This window comes from Rattus norvegicus, chromosome 6 (assembly GCF_021556685.1).
Source record: "Rattus norvegicus strain SHRSP/BbbUtx chromosome 6, alternate assembly SHRSP_T2T, whole genome shotgun sequence".
In the NCBI taxonomy this organism is placed as follows: domain Eukaryota; kingdom Metazoa; phylum Chordata; class Mammalia; order Rodentia; family Muridae; genus Rattus; species Rattus norvegicus.
The window spans coordinates 132,857,863-132,879,503 of record NC_141539.1 but is presented as its reverse complement, the minus strand read 5'-3'; the positions used below and the strand labels follow the sequence as shown (position 1 = coordinate 132,879,503).

The 21,641-nt window shown below is 50.2% G+C and overlaps 1 long non-coding RNA gene across 1 annotated transcript; it reads left to right on the top strand.

Moving 5' to 3' along the window:
* Positions 1 to 835: 835 nt before the first annotated feature.
* LOC148005461 (uncharacterized) lies at positions 836 to 2,074 on the top strand. The gene is made up of 2 exons (XR_015622567.1): positions 836 to 950; positions 1,553 to 2,074. It is a non-coding gene; the product is annotated as an uncharacterized LOC148005461 (long non-coding RNA).
* The last annotated feature ends 19,567 nt before the right edge of the window (positions 2,075 to 21,641 follow it).

The following is a 21,641-nucleotide window of genomic DNA, read 5'->3' as shown; positions in this document are numbered from 1 at the left end:
TCAGTGGTTAAGGGCACACACAAGAGGGATCAAATTCAATTCCCAGAAGCCATGGAGAGGCTCACAACTCACAACTGCCTACAACTATAGTTCCTTGGCATGCAAAACCCTTTTTGGCCTCTAGGGGTACTGTGCTCACACATGAACATACCCACACACAGATAAACATGCCACACATAATTAACGGTAAAATAAAAGGCTAGATGATATCATTGTAAGCTTCCTCGTTTACTGTGTGGGTGTAGATTGAACATAGATGACTAGAAGGAAGCTATACTCAGGGAATTTTCTCCCACTACCGGTGGCCAGTACACGAATGCCTCCCCCCTCCTCTTATCTGTCATGGTAGGAACCGTCTATTTTCTCCTTAATTTCTGAAATGACTTCTCTTCTCAAAAATTGTCTCAAGGCAGCTGCAATCCAGCCACAGACACAGCCACACATTTATTTGTTTATAGAAGTTATCCAAGACGGAGAAGACAGAGTGGCGGCTGTACTCAAATCAATAGAGGAGAGATAGTAAGAGTTTTGGTTTAAACTCTCTTGGGATAGAGGTGACAAATTGCTAGGATCTGTCACTGGATTGGGTAGGGGTGTGTGTGTTGTGTGTGTGCGTGTGTGTACGTTGTTGTTGTTTGTTTGTTTGTGTCAACTTGACACACTAGGGTCCCTGGGAAGGAAAGCTTCAATTGAGGAAAAATGCCTCCTTTTTATTGGCTTATAGACAAGTCTGTCAGACATATTTTTAATTCATGGTTTATGTGGGAGGACCCTGCCCACTCTGGGTGGTGCCATCCTTGGGTTGGTGATCTTGGGGTTTATAAGAAAGCAGGCTGAGCAAGCCACGAGAAGCAAGCCAGTAAACAGTGTGTCTCCATGGCCACTGCTTCAGTTCCTGCCTTCCAGGTTCCTGACCTCGTTCCCCTTCATGACGGACTCCAAGCTGTCAGGTAAAATAAAACCTTTCTTCCCCAAGTTGCTTTTGATCATGATGTTTATCACAGCAACAGAAAAGCAAGCTGAGGCAGTGTGGAAGTGAAGGAGAGAGGCAGCAGGGTAAGTAGCTGACTATGGATGCACAAGAAGCATGGAGGTAAGAGGAACTCAGGGAAGGGGATCCAGAGTCCTCTGTGATTCAGGAAGCCTGGGAGGCTGCATAGTTAAAGGCTGACAAAATCATCCTCACAGACTCGCTGGGGAATTTGGGAATCTCTATCTGCCAAGCAACAGTGCAGGATCTGCTAACAAAGGCACGCCGGGAGCGAGAGGCATGCTGGGAGCGAGAGGCATGCTGGGAACAAGAGGCATGCTGGGAATTAGAAGCATGCTGGGAGCCGACTATGGCTTAGAGCTGTGCCCTGGTCTTGCAGTGTGTGAACTCAGAATCCAGTTATGCAACCTGGTTTTGTCTCGGTTTCCTCATTTGTACGATGTGGAGATAACAATCTGAGGGATTGGAGGAGGATCCAGATTGCATAATCTTTGCTTGGTCCATATAAGCATCTCAAACAAGGTTCACTGTAGCGTTAGGGTTTTTATCTGTGCCTGACAGGTCATTCCAGAAGAATTCTCCCCACCAAGCAGTTCTTTTCACGGTGGGGACAAGAAGAAAGCTTGCCGTGTACGGAACATGGAAGTTCTACAGTCTTGCCCAGTTCATTCCATCACCCACATCCCCTCAGAGGGTTTTCTCCTCTGAGGACTCTCATCGATCTGACTCTTTAGTTTGTAATTTCAAGACTTGTGAGCTCATCGTTGAAGATTCCTCCCAAGCGCATCTGCAGTGTCCTGACTATGAAAACAGCCCTGGAAGCTTCAGCGCCTTTCTCGGCTCTGTCTGGGGCTATCTAGGGACTTGATCTCAGAGCAACGCGTCATGATTTGAATGTGAAATGTTCCCAGTGAGTGCACGCGCTGGAGCACTTGGTTCTCACTTTGGGGAGGGCATTGAGGTGGAGCCTTGCTGGGAGAAGTGGGTCACTGGGTTGCAAATGCAGTGTGACCAGCTGCCACGCCTTTTCAACCATGGTGGGCTGTATTCCGAGGAAACAAAAATAAACCCTCCTCCCGGAAACTGCTTCTCCTCAAGTCTTTGATCATCCCAGAAACAAAAGAGTACTGATACAGAAAGAGACTTGTCCTGGTGGACCCCATGCACTAATGGTCCCAAAGTTTTAGTTCTCAAATGGGCGGAGGTGGGCAACACACTTCCTTAACTGTCTCCTGATGGCCGTGACTTCTCCTGTTCTGGTTTTAAACCAAAGGGTATGCATGAGAGGCTACACAGACAGTCAGCATGGACGTTAGAACTCAACGTTCCTATTTCCCTTTCTGGGTTTCAATTCTTAGCAGTCTGCCTTTTCACCTTTCTGGCTTTCATGTATCTTAGGGTGCATTGAATCTATGCACACAGATGTATTGTATACATGTGTGTGATGTACCCACTCATACACATGCATTTATATTTTGTATAAAGGCATACTTGTATAAATATTACAGGATAGCCAGTATTTGGAGCATGTGATCCTTCCGTAAGGACTTGGCAGTGAGGGATAGCCATCTCCTTAACGTTTTAATGTTTCACTCTGCATTCAAGTTCACGCACCTAACCGCACCTTTCACTTTGCCACCACTGCCACGAAGCTCAGTGTTAAATTTAATATTCAATCAAAAATATCAGAAATATTCACTTCAGGTTAAAAAAAATCCTCTTTCTCTATTCTTTCTGATGCAGCATTTTGATAAGGCGATCCTCTGTGTAATTTCATTGCAACCTCATGCATATTGAAGATGCTCTTATAAAGAATTATTAATAAGTAAAGAGATGATGCCCAGTATCCCACACAGCCATACAGGATGCTGTCCACACTGTCTGCTCCCACCCGGGTCCCCGCTGCATGTGAACTTCTGTGGCTGCAGTGGGTCACAACCCTGATCCTGCTGAACAAACTCCACACGTCGTTCTTTGTGTTACTCAGGCCTGAGGAACGAGATGGCGGGCCTACCTGAGCTGCAGTCCGCAGGCCACACCTGGCTGAGGATGGCTGGGAGTTCAGCATAGCACAAAATCATACGCTGACTTTATAATTTTATGAGGCTCTCCCCTGCAAGCTCTTTGTGGTGTGATTACGTGCTTCTCAAGTGTGAACACTAACGTCGGATGTTAGACACATCTGCGGGGGAAGGAAATGGAATTTATCTATTTGGGGGGTGTACAGTGCAGGGTATACGTAGGGTACACACACACACACACACACACACACACACACACACGCACACACAAAGGTGTGTGTATACATGTCTATGCATGTTCACAGGGGCCAAAGGAGGACACCCGGGTGTCTGCTTATCCTGCTGTCCACCCTTATTCCCCTCAAGACAGGGTCTCTCACTGGACCGGAAGCGAGGCTGATGACCAGCAACGCTCTAGTCTCTAGCTTTGGGTTTGTGGGTGCATGCGTGTGGTCACGCCTACTTTTATTTCTTGGTTCTGGGATCCGTGTTCTCATGTTGGCGCAGGAAGTACTCTTATCCACGGAGCCATCACTTCGGCCCCAGGAATAAGCAATTTAAAACTGAGCAGCCCTGACTTTTACTAGGAATCTTTTCTTTGCCTCTTGCCTGCTGGCTAAGTAGCTAAAGGCCGGAGGCTCTCTCTGCCTTTGTCTCCCCGTATGCATGTGTGGGGACAAGAATATCTATAGAGCCCCTGTGAGGGTTGGACAGGTAGGTAGTGACAGGGCAGATGGCACATGGAAAGTACTCAACAATACTCACTGGTTTTCCTTTTCTTGTTAGTCCCTAGAAAGTCCCCAACCTACTCCAGGCAACCTCCCCCCAACCCTGTTTTACACACACACACACACACACACACACACACACACACACACACACACACACACACTGTCTGGCCCAATGTACAGGACCAGAGTCGTCTCTGGACACTTGCTGGTGTCCTTGCTGTCTGCAGTCATTCACGTTCTACCCTCATGTGTGTCTTTGAGGAGCCTCTCCCCGTAAACAGATACCCACTTGGCACAACCCTGATGCCTGGCATGCATCAGGGCTTGGTAGGCATGTGGGGTAGGGGGCCAAGGGGCTATCTCCAGAGGTCACTGCCAATCTGTCCACTTGTTCCTCAGTCTCTGAGGGTTGGAAGACCTGGGGTTAGGAGCCACACCTGTATGATGGCTCCCTTACATCCCCTCCCCTCTCCCCCTTCATTCTCTTACTCTTGGCTAAGCCTCTTCAAGAACTCCACAGGCTGTGCTCTGGCCTGGTCTCCCTGATCTTTTCTGGGCTTCTCCTGATGTTGTGCCCCCGTCGCTTCCAGATCCTCCTGCCTCCTCCACCCAGGGCGCCTGATTCTCAGGTACTTGTATACCATCATGAGTTTAATTGTCTGGCATCAGTCCGATCCTCCCCCCCACCCCAACCCTGGTCATTTTCGGAACCCCAGGAAAGGTCATGGCCCTGTCCAGAGGCCCTGCTGCCACTGGGAAAAACACCGCACGCAGGTGTCCTGACTATGCAGGGCTAGAACGTGGAATTCTTCCTGCTGTTCTCATCCTCGAACTAGACGGATCTTCTGTGCGGTTTGTGAAAACGTAGACTCCCGGTTTCCCTGCTCAGAATGCAAAGGCCCCCAGCATGCAGTATTTGCATCTTCAAATGTGAATCCTTGTAAGGTTCTGAGGCAGGGACCTTTTAAGGGCTAAGAGCAAGAAGCCCATTGCGGGTCTAATACACTGCAGTCTTCAGGGCCGGCCTGCCTGTCCGGGCCATCATGGCTGATCAACCTGGGTTAGACTTCCCTTCCAATCTCTGTGACCATCCTGTGCCTCCCTTCCCTCTTTTGCAAATGGTGGTTGATAATAGGACCTGCCTGCTTTGGCTCTCTCGGTAACTAAATAAGACATGGTAGGCAAGTGCTGAGCCTTCTGTCCATAGCGAGCCTTCAGTAAGTCTGAGTGCATTGGTCAGGGTTTATCAGCGAGATGCTGTAACAAACAATTCTCCCTCCTATCCCCAAGGCTGGCCCAGTGTAGGTTTCTTTCTTGCGAATTCCCAGTCCTATCCAGCAGGTTAGGAGACAGTCCTTCATGTGGTAGGTAGGCGGCTCTTTCTACCTTGTCCAATATGGAAGCAATTGTTTACACTTATACTTAATTTAGTTAAAAGTCACCGCCGTTAAACCTTCAGTTCCTCAGCTGCTCTCGCTGCGCGTCAAGCGCTCCACAGTAGGGCTGCTGACTGGGACAGGCACGCAGACATGACGTACTTCTGTCAACGCGGAAAGCTCTTGGATAGTACTGACTGTGAATCCTCTGCCTCGAACCATTCACAGTGGGAGACAACAGACTATTTTTCAGGGGTCCTTATGGCCCACACTTGGGAGACTCGACTTCCAACACTTCTGTCCCTGTCTGGTTCACCAGGAGGCAGTGGTGTGGCTCCACCTTGATTTCAGGAACTCTGTAGACGTTCATCTTGTGACTGACTCCTTCCTGCTGGACTCAGTGTGCCCAGTCCCATCCCACACTTCCCTCAGCCCACCCTTCCTTCTGAATTCTTCCTCCATATCGAACTCGTCAAGGCACCAATCGCTGGAATTCCCCCCTAACCTCTCAGAAGTCAGGGAGACCTGAAGCTTCCGGCCATCCTCCTCTCATATCTCATTGGCCAGTCCCAAACCAGTCTGGTGGCTGGAAGCGGCCCACAAACCAACTGCGCATGGCTGCTGTTCAGGCGCAAAGGGTGGGAGGGGTATTAGGTACACACCTCGGTGCGCACTTCCCCCACGTGTGGCATTCAGCAAGGGATTGGATATGCAGGTATGATCTCATACATGTGGGAATTCAGAGACCTGTATGCAATCTCACTTGTAAACAAACACATGTGGTTCATCGTCCAGGTCTGGATCACGCTGTCAGGACACGTCACTGACTTGCACAGAGTCTACAAGACTAAGCCATGGCCTCGCAGCCATTACTGCTTAAAGTCAGGCTGCCGCTTGGACTTCGGTGCTTCTCACATTCTGCATAATTCAGATTGTCCAAAGGGGCAGGAAGGAGCCTGCCGTGCCCTTCCACAGTTATCTCCTCCTTAGAGATCTCTGGTCTCCCTGCTCCTGCTCCACCTAGCCCGTCGGCCCTCGCTTCTGTCCTCCTCCACCTGGCCTGAAGCATTCTGGGTATTTTTCCCCTACCTTTCCCCCATAACACGTGCGGAGCACATTATTTATTTATTTATTTATTTAGTCAGAGGCGCCCAAGCATTTAGCAGTTACCAATGATCAAGAGTACATTTTGCGAACAAGTAATAAATTTTAACAGCAATTTGTCCATGAATTGTGGCCTTTGGATGATATATTTGATTTTCCCCCAGAAGCTGAACTTCTTTGTCATCTAGGTTTGATTCATATTTTAATTTTTTTAAAAGCAAATGGTGTGTATAACACATTGCAACATCGAGCTGATTGCAAATGCTATTTGGGTTGGAGTCAATATTTTTAATTTATGCTGTTCGAGATACACAGGGAGCCCCCGGCCCACTCTGCTAACAGCTGCGAATCCACACGTCTCTGCCCCTGACATTTTATACTCCGTAGTTTTCTTAATGTTGTATGGATTTTTTTTAAAGAGGAAGAATAATTTATGCCAGTGCCTTTTAATGACGCACCTTTACCCAAAGATAAAACAACTACCCATCTCCCTTGCCCCTACCCTTTCTGCCTGGGTTTTGGGGATCACATTTCTTATGGGAAAAAAAAAAGGCTGCCGTCTCTTTGCACTCCACAACTGGTGCATTACTCTGTGTTAATTACCTGAGGAAGGGAGAGTGGTTCAGATGCAGTCCTCTTTGTTTGTTAATACACCCTGGCTGCAGCAACACTCCCCATAAATAAAACATAACCGAGATTACAATGTCATGTTTGCCGTGACTCCAGACCCGGAGAACTGCTGGAGTAGAATTCACAAATCGTCTCCCAGCAGTCGAGCTCCTTGGAGATGTGCTGTGGCCAGGGTGGCTTCTCAGTCTCAACCCTCCTTGCCCCCACCAGCCCTGGTTTCATCACTAAGTACCTTTCTGAGTACCTTTCTGCTAGGAAGGCTGGCACAAACTGAGAGATGTAGTCTATGAAGAGGACCCCTCATCCCTCCACGATAGAAGGTGATACCATAAAGAACAGGTCCAAGGTGTGAAGTTTGCTACGGTAAAGACGTTCCACGGGTGTTAAATACGTGGACGGAGGGTACTCATTACCACGGGGCACTGTGGAACAGAGAAACAGCAGCCACTGATTGCTGATGTTAAAAGACCGACAGTTACGGGTTTCTGGGAGGGTGAGAAGCAGCACAAGCTCAAGGGTTCCTCCCCCTGCCCCTGCAATGCAAAACAGCACTGAGTTCTAAATGATGGCTTGGTAGATTCTTAGGAAGCCAACCATACCTTTACCATAGGAACCAGGGGTTTCATTCCTTAGCATTTGCTGAAGGGAAGTAAGAGCAGAAACTTTTATTGAAAAGCACTCAATAATAGAGAACAAAACCTCCATCCTCAGGACAGCCCAAATGCTCATCCACGGTTAACTGTATAAACGGGATGGACTACTAGTCCGCAATGAAAATCGAAGGAGCCTTTACTCTTGCAGGAGCACGGATGACTCTCAAAGGCGCTAACATTCTTCGAAAGATGCTGATGTGCTTGGAGTCATGCAGAATTCCGGTGAGGGGCGAAGCCAGGTGCTAGATGGGAAGACTGACTTCAACGGGCGCTGGAGGTGGTGGAAATGTTTTCCCCAGTGGCTTTAGTGGTGGCTCCAGGCCTGAATACACTTGACAAAACTTTCCAACTTGGTGGGCTGAAAATTGGTGAGTTTCACTGAGTATATGTCCTCGAAGGTGGCTGTCCACAAGAGCACCTAAAATGAACTTGGTACCTTTCTGGGAAAGCAGAAGAAGGCACATCTGGCAGAAGCACCCGTGTGCAATTGATCTTAGCCTCTGTAGAACTCACGCTACGTTCTGACCACACTGGCGTAAGAACCTGAAGCCAAGGGGCAATCCCTGACATCTCTGCTGTCCCGTCCCTTGTCAGCACGACCTGCGGCATTCACTCACTGATCAGTGCCCTCTCCTGCCTCCCCGGATTATTTCTGCAGCCACGGGGTGCACGTTGTTGGACAGACGGAATCACCTGTTAAAGTCTGCCAAGGGCAAACGTGCAGAGCCAACTGAGGAGGCCCATCTGTGACCTCTGGCCCTACAGCGCGTCTCAAGAACAAACCACGGTTGAGCTTCACAATGAGACAAAGGATGTTTTTACGTTTAGCTGTTTGGGTCAGAAATACTTTCACTAGGAAGATGGGTGAGCGTACAAGCAAATTCTCACAGTGCACAGCGAGCTCTATGAACAGGATAAGGACAGAGGTGTTCAGCCTGCTTGCCTGCTTTAATAGGCCGTGTGGGCTTGGTGGGATGACGGAGACCCGACCATCTCACCTGGGAATCTGCAGCGTTGACAGAGAGATGAACTACCACAGGCCCCAAACCGGAGAAGGACGAGTGTCTTGAGGGTGAAAGGTAGGGACACTGGGACACCACCTTGCTTGGGGACTGCGTTCTACGAACCAGAAATCTTCTCTCCCGGGCCTGGTAGATGGAGGAATCGAGGTTGTAGCCTAGAGATCCGGGCATAAGAAGACAACCTCAAAAGGAAGGGACGGGTAGAGTTTAAAGGTATTTTAGAAGTCCGGTTCAGAGTAGGACGAAAGAAAACAGAAGGCTGGAGAGGTGCTCCAGCAGTAGTGGTGAGTGGCCCTGTCCTCTGGCCTGAATGTGTGGCTGGTTACTGAGATCTGAGGAGAGTAGCAGAGGGCCAGGAGCTGACTCCACTGCAGGGGACCATGGGCCAGGGAAGCCCTTGTACAGGTTCACTCCCTGCAGGGAATGTCACCTATGTCCCTGTCCTACACAGTGATTGATTTCCCCTGAGAGATCTTCCTAGCCCCACCCACTCAGGAGAGAGAGAGAGAGGGAGAGAGAGAGAGAGAGAGAGAGAGAGAGAGAGAGAGAGAGAGACAGAGAGAGAGAGAGAGAGAGAGAGAGAGAGAGAGAGAGAGAGAGAGAGACTTTCCCTGCTCGTACTAGCATGCTGGGTACAGCGAATCTTCTAGATCCTTCCAGGTTCTGTAGCCTCCTGAGCTGCTGTGGAGGGAGCGCCAGGGAGACTGAAAGACTTGTCTACAAGGTGCCAAAGGACAGACAAGTCCTCCGTACACAGCTAATCACTACCTTGTAAGGTGACAGAGAACAGGGCCCCGAGGGGCAGTTCTACCCTCTGTTACTTTTGGGTATTTATGGGAGGCAGTGTCATTTACACAGGGACACAAACAGGTCAGAAGCAGTGACCTCTGTCTCCCACTCCTCCACCCCCCCACCCAGTGTCGTCATGGTAACCGGGCACATTGATGCTGCTTCCCATGGGATTTTCTTGTTCACCTGAGACACGAGGAAGGTACTGGAGCTTTTGCTTTATGCTCGGGGCATGCTGGGAAAATGTGTAGTCAGGTCCCCGGAGAGGGTCCCAAAATCTGGAGAAAGCACTCTGCAGCTGGGCTCGTTGGCTCACACCCGTAATCTTATTGCTGAGGCAGGGGGATTGACAGACAGTGTAAGGGGAAAGGCTATTGGGTAGAGGGTCAATGTGGGGGGTGGACAGAGAGAGAGAGAGAGAGAGAGAGAGAGAGAGAGAGAGAGAGAGAGAGAGAGAGTCCATAAAGGTCAGCATACTCTTTTATTCTTGCTAAAACTCTGGCTCTGAGCTTCCTAACTGTTAAAGCAAAGAGAGAAATAAAGCCACCCTTCCCACATCTTACAGTGTCTTCTGGAAGAAAATCTAGAGTCAGACTTTTGCCCAAAAGTCCATTATGAAAATCCTATCTCACTGAACACCCTTTCCCAGGGGCAGGCCAGGGCTGCAGCTGGTAGGGATAAGGGGCAGGGGTTGTGGAGGTTGAGGGATCAGGGATGCAGGTGGGGACACTAGTGGGCTTGGGGGGTTAGGACCCACGTTTGCACTGTGGCTGTAGCAGCTCTCTCTCCCAAGCTGCCTCTGAACTTATAGCAATCCCCCTGCCTCAGTGATAAGACTACAGGTGTGAACCAATGCACCCAGCGGCAGAGTGCCTACAAAGGTGATCTCGCCACCTTTGCTTCTCCAAATTTTAGGAACCTCTCCAGGGAGTTGACTACCCGTGGTTGAGTATGCTGTAGTCCGACAGAGGGCAGGGATCGTGAAGGTGGGTCTCAAACCAGTGTCCTTGCTAGAACTGGAGGCAGCATCTCTGAGGCTAGTTGGCAGTGACTGGGCCAGACCCAGAGTTCAAGGGTGGCATAGACCTCTTGGAAAAAGTGAAGAGGTTTTTAAAGATCAGAGAAAAAGTGGCTTCCTGACTATTCAGCTTTCTCAGCGCAGAACCTGGAGTTTGAGAGTGGCTATGTCACCCAAGGATTGGAGACCAAGGTTCTGCCTTGCTGGATATTGCTATTGGTATAGGAAGGGACCCCATACCCCAGCACGAGCTCATGAAATGAATGCTTGGTCCCCAGTCATTGATAATTGACAAGCGATTGGGTCCAAAGGGCTCTGATCTAATCAGTGGACTCCATTGACTGAACCATAATATGATGGTGTGACTGGGAGGTGGTAGGAAGGTTCTCAGGTAGAACCAGGCTGGAGAGAGACTATTATCTCTGGTCCATGAGACAACCTGCCTCACTGCTCTTGAGCCGAGAAGCCACAAAGCCACAGAACCAAGTAACCATGACCAGAGCATCCACAACTCTGAGTCAGAAGGGACCCTTCTCTTCCCAAATATTTCCCGAGTCACAGTGATGGAAGTGAACCTCTCAGGAGGTGCTGTCCAGGGTTCCCACTACGGTCCACCCTCTGCTACACATTTATTAGGACTGAGAACAATCTCCAGCGTGTTTGAAGGCCTTTGTGTCATGGTCAGCTTTAGCGGACAGCTTGGCACACCCGGAAATTACCTCTATTGAATTCGCCGGTGGGCACGTTTGGTTAGTGATTGACATGGGAGAGCCCAGCCCACTGTGGGGGGTACCGTCACCTGGACAGATGGACGTAGGCTGTAGGAGAAAGCAGGCTGAGCGAGGAAATGGAAGAGCAAGCTAGCCAGCAGCACTCCTCCATGATCTCTGCCTCAGTTCCTGCCTCCATGTTCCTGCCGAGGCGTCCCTCAGTGATGGACAGTGACTTGGATAGGTAAGTCTAACCAATCCCTTTTGCCCTGACTCATCTCTTACTGTGATGAGACACTGTGACCCAAAGCAACGTGGGGAAGAAAGGGTTTTCTTGGCTTACACTTCCACATCAGTGTTCTTCATCAAAGGCAGTCTGAGCAGGAGCTCAAACGGGGCAGGGACCTGGAGGCAGGAGCTGATGCAGAGCCCATGGAAGGGTGCTGCTTACTGGCTTGCTCCCCATGGCTGGCTCAGCCTGCTTTCTTGTAGCATGCAGGACCAGCAGTCCAGGGATGGCTCCACTCCCAATAGGCTGGACGTTCCTCCACCAATCACAAATTTAAAAACTGTCCCTCGGGCTTGCCTACCTACAGCCTAATCTTTTATTTATTTTTTTTATTTTTTTCTGTGGAGGGTTTCTTTTCTCAGGTGACTTTAGTTTTGTCAAGTTGACATAAAACTAGCCAGGACATCCCCAAGTTGAACTCTGTCGTGATGTTTATCACAGAAAGGGAAAGCAAACTAGAATACTTTTTTTTTTCTTTTCTGGTATGTGCAGATGCGGCTGATGTAGAAACCAACAGGATCATTCTAAAAAATTTACTGTACTTGTAATGATTTGTATATTTTTCTCAGTCAAGGAACACCAGAGGGGCAGGGGTTATTTTTCAGGGACTTGGGAGATTTGAGGGAATTATAAAGTTCATGACTGAGAGCTGCTGACCACAGACTTCGTGTCAGTGTCGTGATGCCTGTCTGTTTGTAGCCAGACGTTTAAACACTGAGATGTTCACAGATCTTGTGACAGTTCCTTCAATACTAGAATAAGAGCACTCTGCATGACGGACTGGTTGGAAATCGTTTGGTGACAGTGACCAAATTAAACTCAAATGGGGCTGGACTGGAGGTTTTCTAGTAAGCCTTCAAGTTCAGGTAAACTTGTATTCAGGCAATCTTGAATCTCGTGGTTCCATTGGTCTCCGCCGTCATGTGAGACAGTTCCGACATTATGGAGCCATTCCTCCAAGTTCATGAGCTTAGCAGGAGCCTGACTGTGCTTTTTTGGTTCCTCTGTTTATCTTAGACAAGCTGCAGTGGCTAGGGTAGGGTATTCTGACAGCTTGGCTATGGTGATAGGTGGGAGACAGGATGCGACTGTCTTACCAGTACCATATGGAGTTGGAACATCCTCTAAGGAACCAGAGCAGTGGGTAGAAAAGGAGTGTGATATTTACATCGTACCAGCTTACATCACTGCCCACTCCAAAGGTTTGGGTGAACCTCACTGATGGTTAGAAGCAAGATCCAGAGGTCCCGGGGGCCATGACACTGGGCAGAATGGTGTGGTGTGGGTAGGCACAAAGCCAGGCCCTGGGGACCCCATGCACTACTGGGTGTGCAGTCACAGCATACAGCTAGACAGGAGCTCAGACCTGTAGGTATGGGTCACCTTGCAGGGCCAAGATGAAAGGCATGGGTAGTTAAGAGTAGAGGACTGAGGTCTAGCCTCATCACCTAGTGACAAAGTAGAGTCTCTAGGTACTCAATGCTGAACATATGACAGGGCAGGGGGCAACTTCTTGGTTGCATTTGGACAGTGGCTTAGAAGTTCAGAGACGGAGTCTAGTAGCCTGCACTGTGAGCCCTCGGCCTCCACTGGCAAGCCACTCATGGTGCCTCTAAGTTTTAGCTACCCATGAATCTCAGGAGCTTGGGGAGACCAGCCCATCCTGTGGGCTCTAGATGCTTCTCTGGTATCACAGAAGTGTCCCTAAGTGTTTCCTTACACTCCAGGGACCACACAGGGAAACCCACACTTGCAGCCCAGCCTGGACCCAGGCCTGTCTGGGAACTCACAACCCCCACTTCCCCACCCCTGTGAAGCTTATCTTCCCCAGCTGCGAGCAGAAAAGGGGGCCTGGGTAGGACCCCGGAGTCCCTGGGAGGGGAATTATGCCACTTTCTGTCTGCCTAATCAAAAGCACGCTCTGGGGAAGGGAGGAGAAGGCAATTTCGTGATTGGTTTCAATTAAAGATTTGCTACTATTTGATTAAGATGTATTATTGATTTGGGACTGTTCCAAGCTAGCCTAGGCCTGCTTCCTGAGGGGGAGGGGTTTGGGAATTGATTGGCGCCAGGCAGGCTGGGAGCTGTGGGGGCCAGCTGCATCCCGCCTTGCTTTCCTCTGCAAAGTCTAGTGGGACCGTGTCACAGCTCTGGTCAGAGGCCTGTGACGGACTTGATAGGGGACCTTCCTGATTCAGCATGACCATGGCTACCTCCTCCGGGTCCAGCGCTGGCCTCCCTATTCTGGCTTCATTACTGTGCACAGTCTGCGTGGCACCATCCCTGGCCTTCCCAGAGCAATACTCCAGTTGGCTGTCTTTGCTAGGCATTTCCTTGCTCGCTATGTAGGTCAAGTCCAGCCCTGTCCCTGCTCCTTTGTGGAGGCCCCGATGTTCCCCAGACAGCCTGTGTGTGGCCTCTGTTCTCTAAGGCCCGGATGCAGCCACGCCTGTGGAATTCCAGGCAGTGGGCAGGCTACGCTGTGTAAGTGAGAGCTCAGGCCTTTATAGCCTTGGGCACAGTGGCAGAGGGGGCAGAGGGCTGCTTGGGTGGGAGGGCCTGATCCCAGCTGGCTGGACCACCCACCCGCTTGTACTGATCCCTGGAGCTCAGGCGTCCCCGCACATGGTCCTACTCCACTCTGGGCCAGTGTCATTCGATGCTCGTTTTCTCATGCCAAAAGCAGCGGCCTGTGGAATGTTGTTGCTTCAACAACGGGTTATGAACTCAGGTGACCAGTGAGAGGGGTGGTCTCCAGGCTCAAAGCTGTGCCCTGACTCTGTCCACTGGAAGCAGCCACGGGAGCCTGCGGTCTGCTGACTTCCAGCTACAGAGTATTGATGGGTGGCTTTATGTGCTGTGGTTCTAGAGCAGTGTTTGGTGGGAAAAGCGGAACCTGGCCCCTGGGTTCCTGGGTTCCTTCCTTCCAGCTCCCAGATAAGTACGGAACTTTGATGTGGCTTCAGCCATCTTCCCCCAATAATGGGCATCTGTCTGCCTGTGGTGCACCCTGTGTCTGGTCTCCTGAGGATGAAGCTCCCCCCAAAAGCTAACAGCTTTCCTGGGGTGATAGTAGGAAGCAGGTCTCCAGGGCAGTTGGGGGTTCTGGTTTAGAGAGGGTTCCTTTCAGAAGCCATTGAGGAGATCTCTGGGTGGTGGAGGTCCCCATGAAGCTGAGGAAGCCACCCCAAGTATTCATTTTCATTTCCTCAGTGGGATTACTTAGCCAGGCCCTGCAGGTTATTAACCCTAGACTTCCCACAGACCACGGACCCCTCTTTATGCAAATCATCTGCAAGTCACATGCTGAAGTGTCACTCAGAACTCTTGGGTGTGGCTTCATCCTGTCTTGCGTCTGTATTCAAGTCCCAGGACCTTTCCCTATCTCAGCCTGCTCGGCTGCTGGCTGCTCTCTGGGCTCCTTCTTTAACCTTTCAGGAGAACTATTGACCAGTAATCGACAGGCCCCCTTCCCTGCAGACTCTTTTAGTCTCCAATGTGTACCCAGCACAGGTCCCTGAGCCTGCTGTAAGCCGACCCCTTACCAACAGCACTCTGCGGTAGGCCAGCGCACCAAGGAGCAGACACTCCTCTCTCTCAGCTCCAGCCTCAGTTTCCGTAGTCTTCGGCAGTGGGCAGAACAGTCCGAGATCAAAGCCCATCCGCCCCTTCCAGGAAAGTGGCCCCTGGTCCCTTTTACCCTGCATCATATGGTCAGGTCCCGGGTTAAGATTAAGGGCCCGGGTTCCCTTTGGCCCCACTGATATCTCTTGCTCTTTCTGACAATGGTTATTTCAGAGCAGAATGGACCCCTGTCGTGGCCCCGCAGACGGGGGCCCTGGTGTGGGAAGGAGCAGACAGGGTTGGCGAGCAGATATGAGAAATCCCAGAGCCGAGACCTCTGCTGGCAGAGGGGAAGCACCCCTCAGAGGCTTTCTTGGAAAGCTGGGCCTCACCTCTGCCTGACAGCACAGTGTGAACCCTCCATCTTCATACTTTCCTGCTCCCTGAACCTCACTGGTTTCGGTCAACCTCACCGGGTCCCACAGGTCTGATAGTGGGGGTGGGGGATCCTTTGACGTCATTCATTTGGCCCAAGCTGCTTTTCACTACAGGTAGACAAATGGTGTGGGGCCTAGGAGAGCAGATGGGGAAGACGGGGAAGATCACGGCCCGAGTAGTCTCCAGCTCTGACCCTGAGGGAGGAGGATGTTCCGTGAGCGGCAGCCGTTAGGTGTCCGTGGACCGGGCACAGTGGTTCATTGTAAAGGTTACTCACTGGGGCCTCTACAGCTGGTCTGTCCATCTGGCTCTGCTCAATGTGGTGTGAACCACAGCCAGGATTAGGGAGGCCCGCCCCACTGACTCCACACAGGTAAGGAGAGTAATATTGGATGGACTTTTAATCTGGGGACCTAGTGGGAGTGGCTCATGGGTAGGCAGAATTTGACCAAATCACACTTCACTTGAAAGACAAACAGCAAAGAGGTTAGACAGAGGCTCCTGGCCAATCCTACTAAGGGTCCAGGGAGGCTTAGGGAAGCTGCTCCAGGCTGTTAAGTCATCTCCTGCTGCTTCTGCTTGAACTACTGGCCTGAGGCTGTGCCTCCACCTTACTTAGCTTTGTGCCCTGAAGCTGCCTTAATGTCTAGTGTACAGCAGATGGAGTCAGGGTTGAGTGTGGCTGGAGCCCCTGTCTCTCACCCCTGCAGGCTCTAACCCTTAAGTGTGGAGGGTTGTTGAAATGTATCAGCCCTCCCTTTGACAGAAGAACACGTTACTTTGATTCCTTGCTGGGAATTCTGGTTGGAAACATGATCCCACTGAGTACAGAGAGGGCCATGCCACTCTCTGTGTAACTCTTTGAAATGTTCCCCCAGGAACAGCAGCCCAGGAGTAGCTTAGGGCCTATGCTGTTTTATTACTTCATGGTCAACACTAGGAGAGCTACCAGACGCTCTGTAAACTGTATCCAGATGTGAACGTTCTGGGCAGCAACCGGCCTTGGAGAATAGAACAGTGAGTGTTGGAGTATATTAGGTGGGCTCCAAAGGGCAAGAAGAGGCTCCTGGAAGGGAAGACGTAGGACACCTGGAAGACAGGATGTTCTGTAGACATGAGGATGTGCCTGGCTCTGGTTGGGAGGCGGTGGCTGACAGCTGGGTGTCCTTCCCTGATAGAGTTCCTGCGGAATCTTGCTGGGTTCCTCCTGGGAACTGATGTCCTAGTTCGACTGTGGACTTTCCTTGCCACCCCCTCCGGCTTCCTTCCAAGAAGTCTGTTCTGTAAGCAGTTGGCCCTGGCTCTCCTGTCCTCACCCAGAGAGAAAACTGTCATTCCTGAAACAGGGCCTCTTAAACCTGCAGCAGAGACAGGACAGAAGGCTGGCTGGGAGGCTACGGACTGACAGGGAGAGAGAGAGAGCTGCTTTCCCTAGAGAGAAGCCGCTTCATGGGAGACCAGGAACACGTGCCCAGGGGGAAAGAGTCTTCAACTCAGCTGCCATTTGTGGCGATGGTGAGACTGCTGCTGCCGGAGCCTTGCCTTGTCCTCGGTATGAACACGCTCTTGTGGCAGAAACGTGACAAGTCCCCTTTCTCTCCCAGGAACATCCAAGGCAGATCCAATCAGAATCAAGGCAGAGGCTTCTAGACATGGGACCACTTTGGGAAGACACAGAGGACTGCTTCACCCTTCGATGCAGTGCCTGCCCTCCAACTCCTTCTGACTGTGACTGATGCCACCCCCTCCCCCTAACCCGCAGCCCCTGTCTCTCGGTGCCTCTGACTGTGACTCTTTTCTTTGGTTTTCTCTGGAGATTTCTAGCTCTGACCGGGACAAGTGAGGAAGCTGTGGATGATGCTTCAGGGCTCTGTCCTCTGCTCAGGGCTTCCCTGTGGTGTGGGGAGGGCCGCCTGAACCACGGCCTTGTTGGGATTATTTCATGCACGTTTTTCCAGGAAAAGGAAGCAGAGGTGGGAAAAGCTTTTGAAGCCAAGAGAATGAGGTAGAAGGGTACCCTGCAGGTCGTGGACACGACCCCTGTTTCCTCATCTTAGGAATAAGCACAGGGCTCCTGACTCTCGGAGTTGTTGTCCACTTGAAGGAGACTGTGCTCCGAGTCACCGTCTGGTCTCTGTCTGTCATGGGTCCCTGTGCTGCTCTAAGATGTGGATTCAATGCCCAGCATCTCCTTGGTCAGAGGCTTCTTCCGATGTGGGCAGTCTTGGGTGAACCTTGGGTTCGAGACCTGAATTTCTCAGAGGAGACGCAAAGGGACCGTGTGAGGCAGGTAGAAGTGGACCTAGGTTCAGAGTGTTGCCTGGTTCAGCCTGCCATCGGGACTCACACATTTACAGTTGGCACATCCCACTGGCCTGCCCAGGCAAGTGGGCAGGGCTCAGAGCTGGCCCCTCTGTAGATAGCATTTCCTCTTGCTGACAATCACACCACTGAGGCTTGATGTTAGCCCATTTTATAGAGGAGGGAGTAAGACAGGACAAATGGCTATTCAGGCCACTAGGGATCAGTGCTGAAATTTAGAACCAAATCCCTCTGGTTCAGACTTCCAGGGCTGGGTGGTAGAGAGGGAGAACCCAGGCTGCCGAGCCTCCAGTGGAGCTCTCCCATGCTCCTACCAGGGCCGCTTCCCCAAGCCCTACTGAGCACCACCTGTTTACTGGCTGTGGTACCTGGGTCATCTGACAGTCTCAGGGAAGGGAAGATGGCTGCTCTTGTCATTGCCTCTGACCTCTGCTGCCTGGTCTCAGGCTATCCACCCTGCAAAGGGAAACCCGAGCTGGCTCCCTCCCAGTGCCTCACAATTGCAACCGGAACTATGGACCCTCGGTGAGAGTGTGCTCCTTGCTTCCTAGCTGCTTCCACAAAAGTCCTGTAGGCTCTGCTTGTATGCTTCTCACAATGGGGAGCTCACGACTCTCCAGGGTAGCTAACGACGTGTCTAGACAGTTCATATTGCTACAATTTTCTCATTTGTAAATTTATATATGCTTTAAATATTTTATAGATTCATGATATAAGCTATGTGCTTTTATAAACCATGTCATATATAAACTTACATGTATTTTCTTATTAAGTATATATCACATACAAAACTAATACCAGCTATATTGATATATGTTATATATTCTCATTTATTCTGTGTATATATATTATATTAACATATATCATATGTTTATAACTTCATATTCTTGAAACCTATTAGCTATGTGTCCCTGGAAATTATTTAACCTTTCTGTGCTTAGCAAACTATCTGATATAGTAAAGATAAAAGTTTTTAAAAAAACTTGAAAAGACTTTTATAATGTTCATTTTAATTTGGATAAAAAAAAGTCTCAACTTTGTTGTTTTTTTTTTATTAATTTTCATTTCATTATTTTGAGACGGTATGTGTGTGTGGTGTGTCTCCCTGTGTAGTCCAGGCTGGTCTTGAACTCATGATCCTCCTGCCTTTAGCCTCCTGAATGTCAGCTCACAGGCAGGTACTACCACACTCCACAGTGTTCATCTGCTGCTACTGTCTCCCTCTCCGTCCCGCTCAGTACACACTGATGCTCGGAACCTTGTCTCTTTCCTCTCTTCCTGTCTGTGACCCACGAGCCCGTGTGCCTCCTGCTCTTTCCTGGTTTGTGGCTATTTAAATTTTGCCAATTTTGAAGGCAGGTAGGCAAAGAAGGGTCTCTCTGTTCCATGGTGAAGGTTTTATTTCTAGAACTGTCTACCAGCTTTTCCTTCTGCCAAACGGGCTCCAGCCGAACTCTCTCTGGAGAAGAGGGACTAAGAACGGCTGGGGGACGACTTGGCATTTTCGAAGCCCTGCGATTTGGAAGATCTGGGTAGAGAGGAGCCAGGAGGTTGAGCTGGGAGAGGAGAGCAGGGTGGGGCACAGCACAGCCTGCACTCACTCCTGTCCCCACAGCCCGTGTGCGGCCCACATTCCGGCCCCTGAGTTCTGCTTCGTGGTTCTTTTATGTGCATCGCTTCCGTGGTGGTCCTCCTGAGAGTCTGACCAGACATTTTACAGCATGGGACTGCCTCCCAGAGGTCAGAGGTCAGTGATCTCTGGTGGTAAGAGACTGGGCAGGTGGAGCCTGCCTCTGAAGCTGAAGCTGTTACCCTCCAGCCCTTGCATGGTCAGATGAAGTCAAGAACTTGAGGGAAGTTCCTCCAGGGAAGGGAAACTGGAGAGATGAGAGCAGGGCACTGGAAGTGAACGAGTCCGCAGCTGGAGAGGAGGAAGACACAGGTCATGTCTTAGGGTTTTACCGCTGTGAGCAGACACCATGACCAAGGCAACTCCTATAAGGACAGCATTGAATTGGGGCTGACTTACAGGTTTAGACGTTCACTCCATTATCATCAGGGTGGGAGCGTGGCAGCATCCAGGCAGGCATGGTGCAGGAGGAGCTGAGAGTTCTACATCTTCATCTGTAGACTGCTAGGAGAAGACTGGCTTCCAGGCCGCTAGGACAAAGCCCACGCGCACAGGGCCACATCTACGTCAACGAGGCCACACCTCCTAATAGTACTACTCGCTGGGCTGAGCATATTTAAAACATCATATTCCACTACCTGACCCCTATAGGCTTGTTCAAATAAATGAGTCTATGGGGTCATACTTAAACATAGCATGATAAAAAATACATTTAGTTGAACTCCCAAAATCCCCATAGTCTATAGCAGTCTCAACAATGTTAAAAGTCCAAAGTTCAAGGTCTCTTCTGAGATCCATCCAATCACTTAATTGTAATCCCTAAAGCAAGATGGGAACCCAGCTGGGCAAACTCCAAATTGCATCTCCGTGTCTGACGTCAAAGAGGTCTTCAGACCTCCAGCTCCCTTTTCATCTTTGTTGACTGCAACGAACTCCTTTTCCTGGGCTGGTTCCATTCTCTGTTAGCAGCTTTCCTCAGCAGATAGCCCACTGCCCTGGCATCTCTAACATCATGGGGTCTCCAAGGGAACTTCAGTGCTTCTTGTTCCAATGTCTGGGATCCACACAAGATCTTCTGGGCTCCTCCAGCTCTGCCCTCTGTAGCGCTCTAAGCTCAGGTTGATCCACTTCACTGCTGCTGCTGTTCTTGGTGGTCATCCATGGTGCTGGCGTCTTCAGTGCTTGGGTCTTCTGCTGCAACTAGGCCTCACCAGTAGCCTCTCATAAGCTCTCTTCATGGTGCCAAGCCTCAACGCCTTTGCGTGACCCCTTCAATCTTGGGCTGTCAACTACAACTGAGGCTGCACCTTCACCAATGGACTTCCAGGCCTCTCACAGTGCCCAGCCTTAGCTGCTCTTCCTGACCCCTTCAGGCCTTCAAAACCAGTACCACCTGGGTGACTCTGACACATTACCAAGTACAGCTGCAGCACAAGGTACAACCTTGGCTATCTCTGGAACACAGCTTCCTTGTGCTCTCAGAAAACACTTCCCAGAAAATTTCACCTCAGTGATGCTGGTTTCTTCTTAATCACTGCTAATTTCTTAGCTCCAGCTGATCAGCATCAACTGTCCCAGGAGTCTGCTCTTTTCTGGACTCCAAAGCCAGAGCCTCATGGCCGAAGCTGCTGAGTTCTGCTGTTTGCAGGAGCTGGAACATGGCCCCCTTGTTCTAGTACATCATCAGTAGCTTGCGGTTTTCCAACTCCTTCACTGCCTAAGCTTGGCTGTCCTGGAACTCAGAGATCTACATGGCTCTGTCTCCCAGGATTAAAGGTGTGGGCCACCATGCCCAGACTTAAGCTTTTCTTCACCTAGAACTTGCTCTGTCCTAGGCTGGCCTTGAATTCAGATCTGCTTGGCTTTGTCTCCTGGGATTAAAGGTGTGTACCACTATGTCTTTATCTAAATTTAGCTGGGTGGGATTTTGCCCCAAAGGCCCACTCCCTTACTCTGTTACCTCCTAGAACCCAGGGTTCAGCTCCATTCTACCTCCTGGTGCCCCTTTAATATTTGAACCATATATTTTGTATTTTTCCTTTCTCAGTTTGCTTCTCTTCATTAAAATGCTTAGTAACCACACTACAGAATTTACACCAGGACGTTTTGAGAGTTCCTTTTTCAACGCAATTAATCCAAATCTCTTCACCTTAGACTCAGACAGACTCTTTGGACAATGGCAAAAAGCAGCCACATTCTTCACCAAAATACTGCAGAAACAGTCTCTAGGCCATGTACTGAAATTCTTCACTGAAACCTCTTGGGCTAGGTCTGCACAATTCAATTTACTGGCACCAAGAACGTCTTCCATATTCCTTCTAGGATAGCCCATTAAGCCCCACCTAAAGAATTC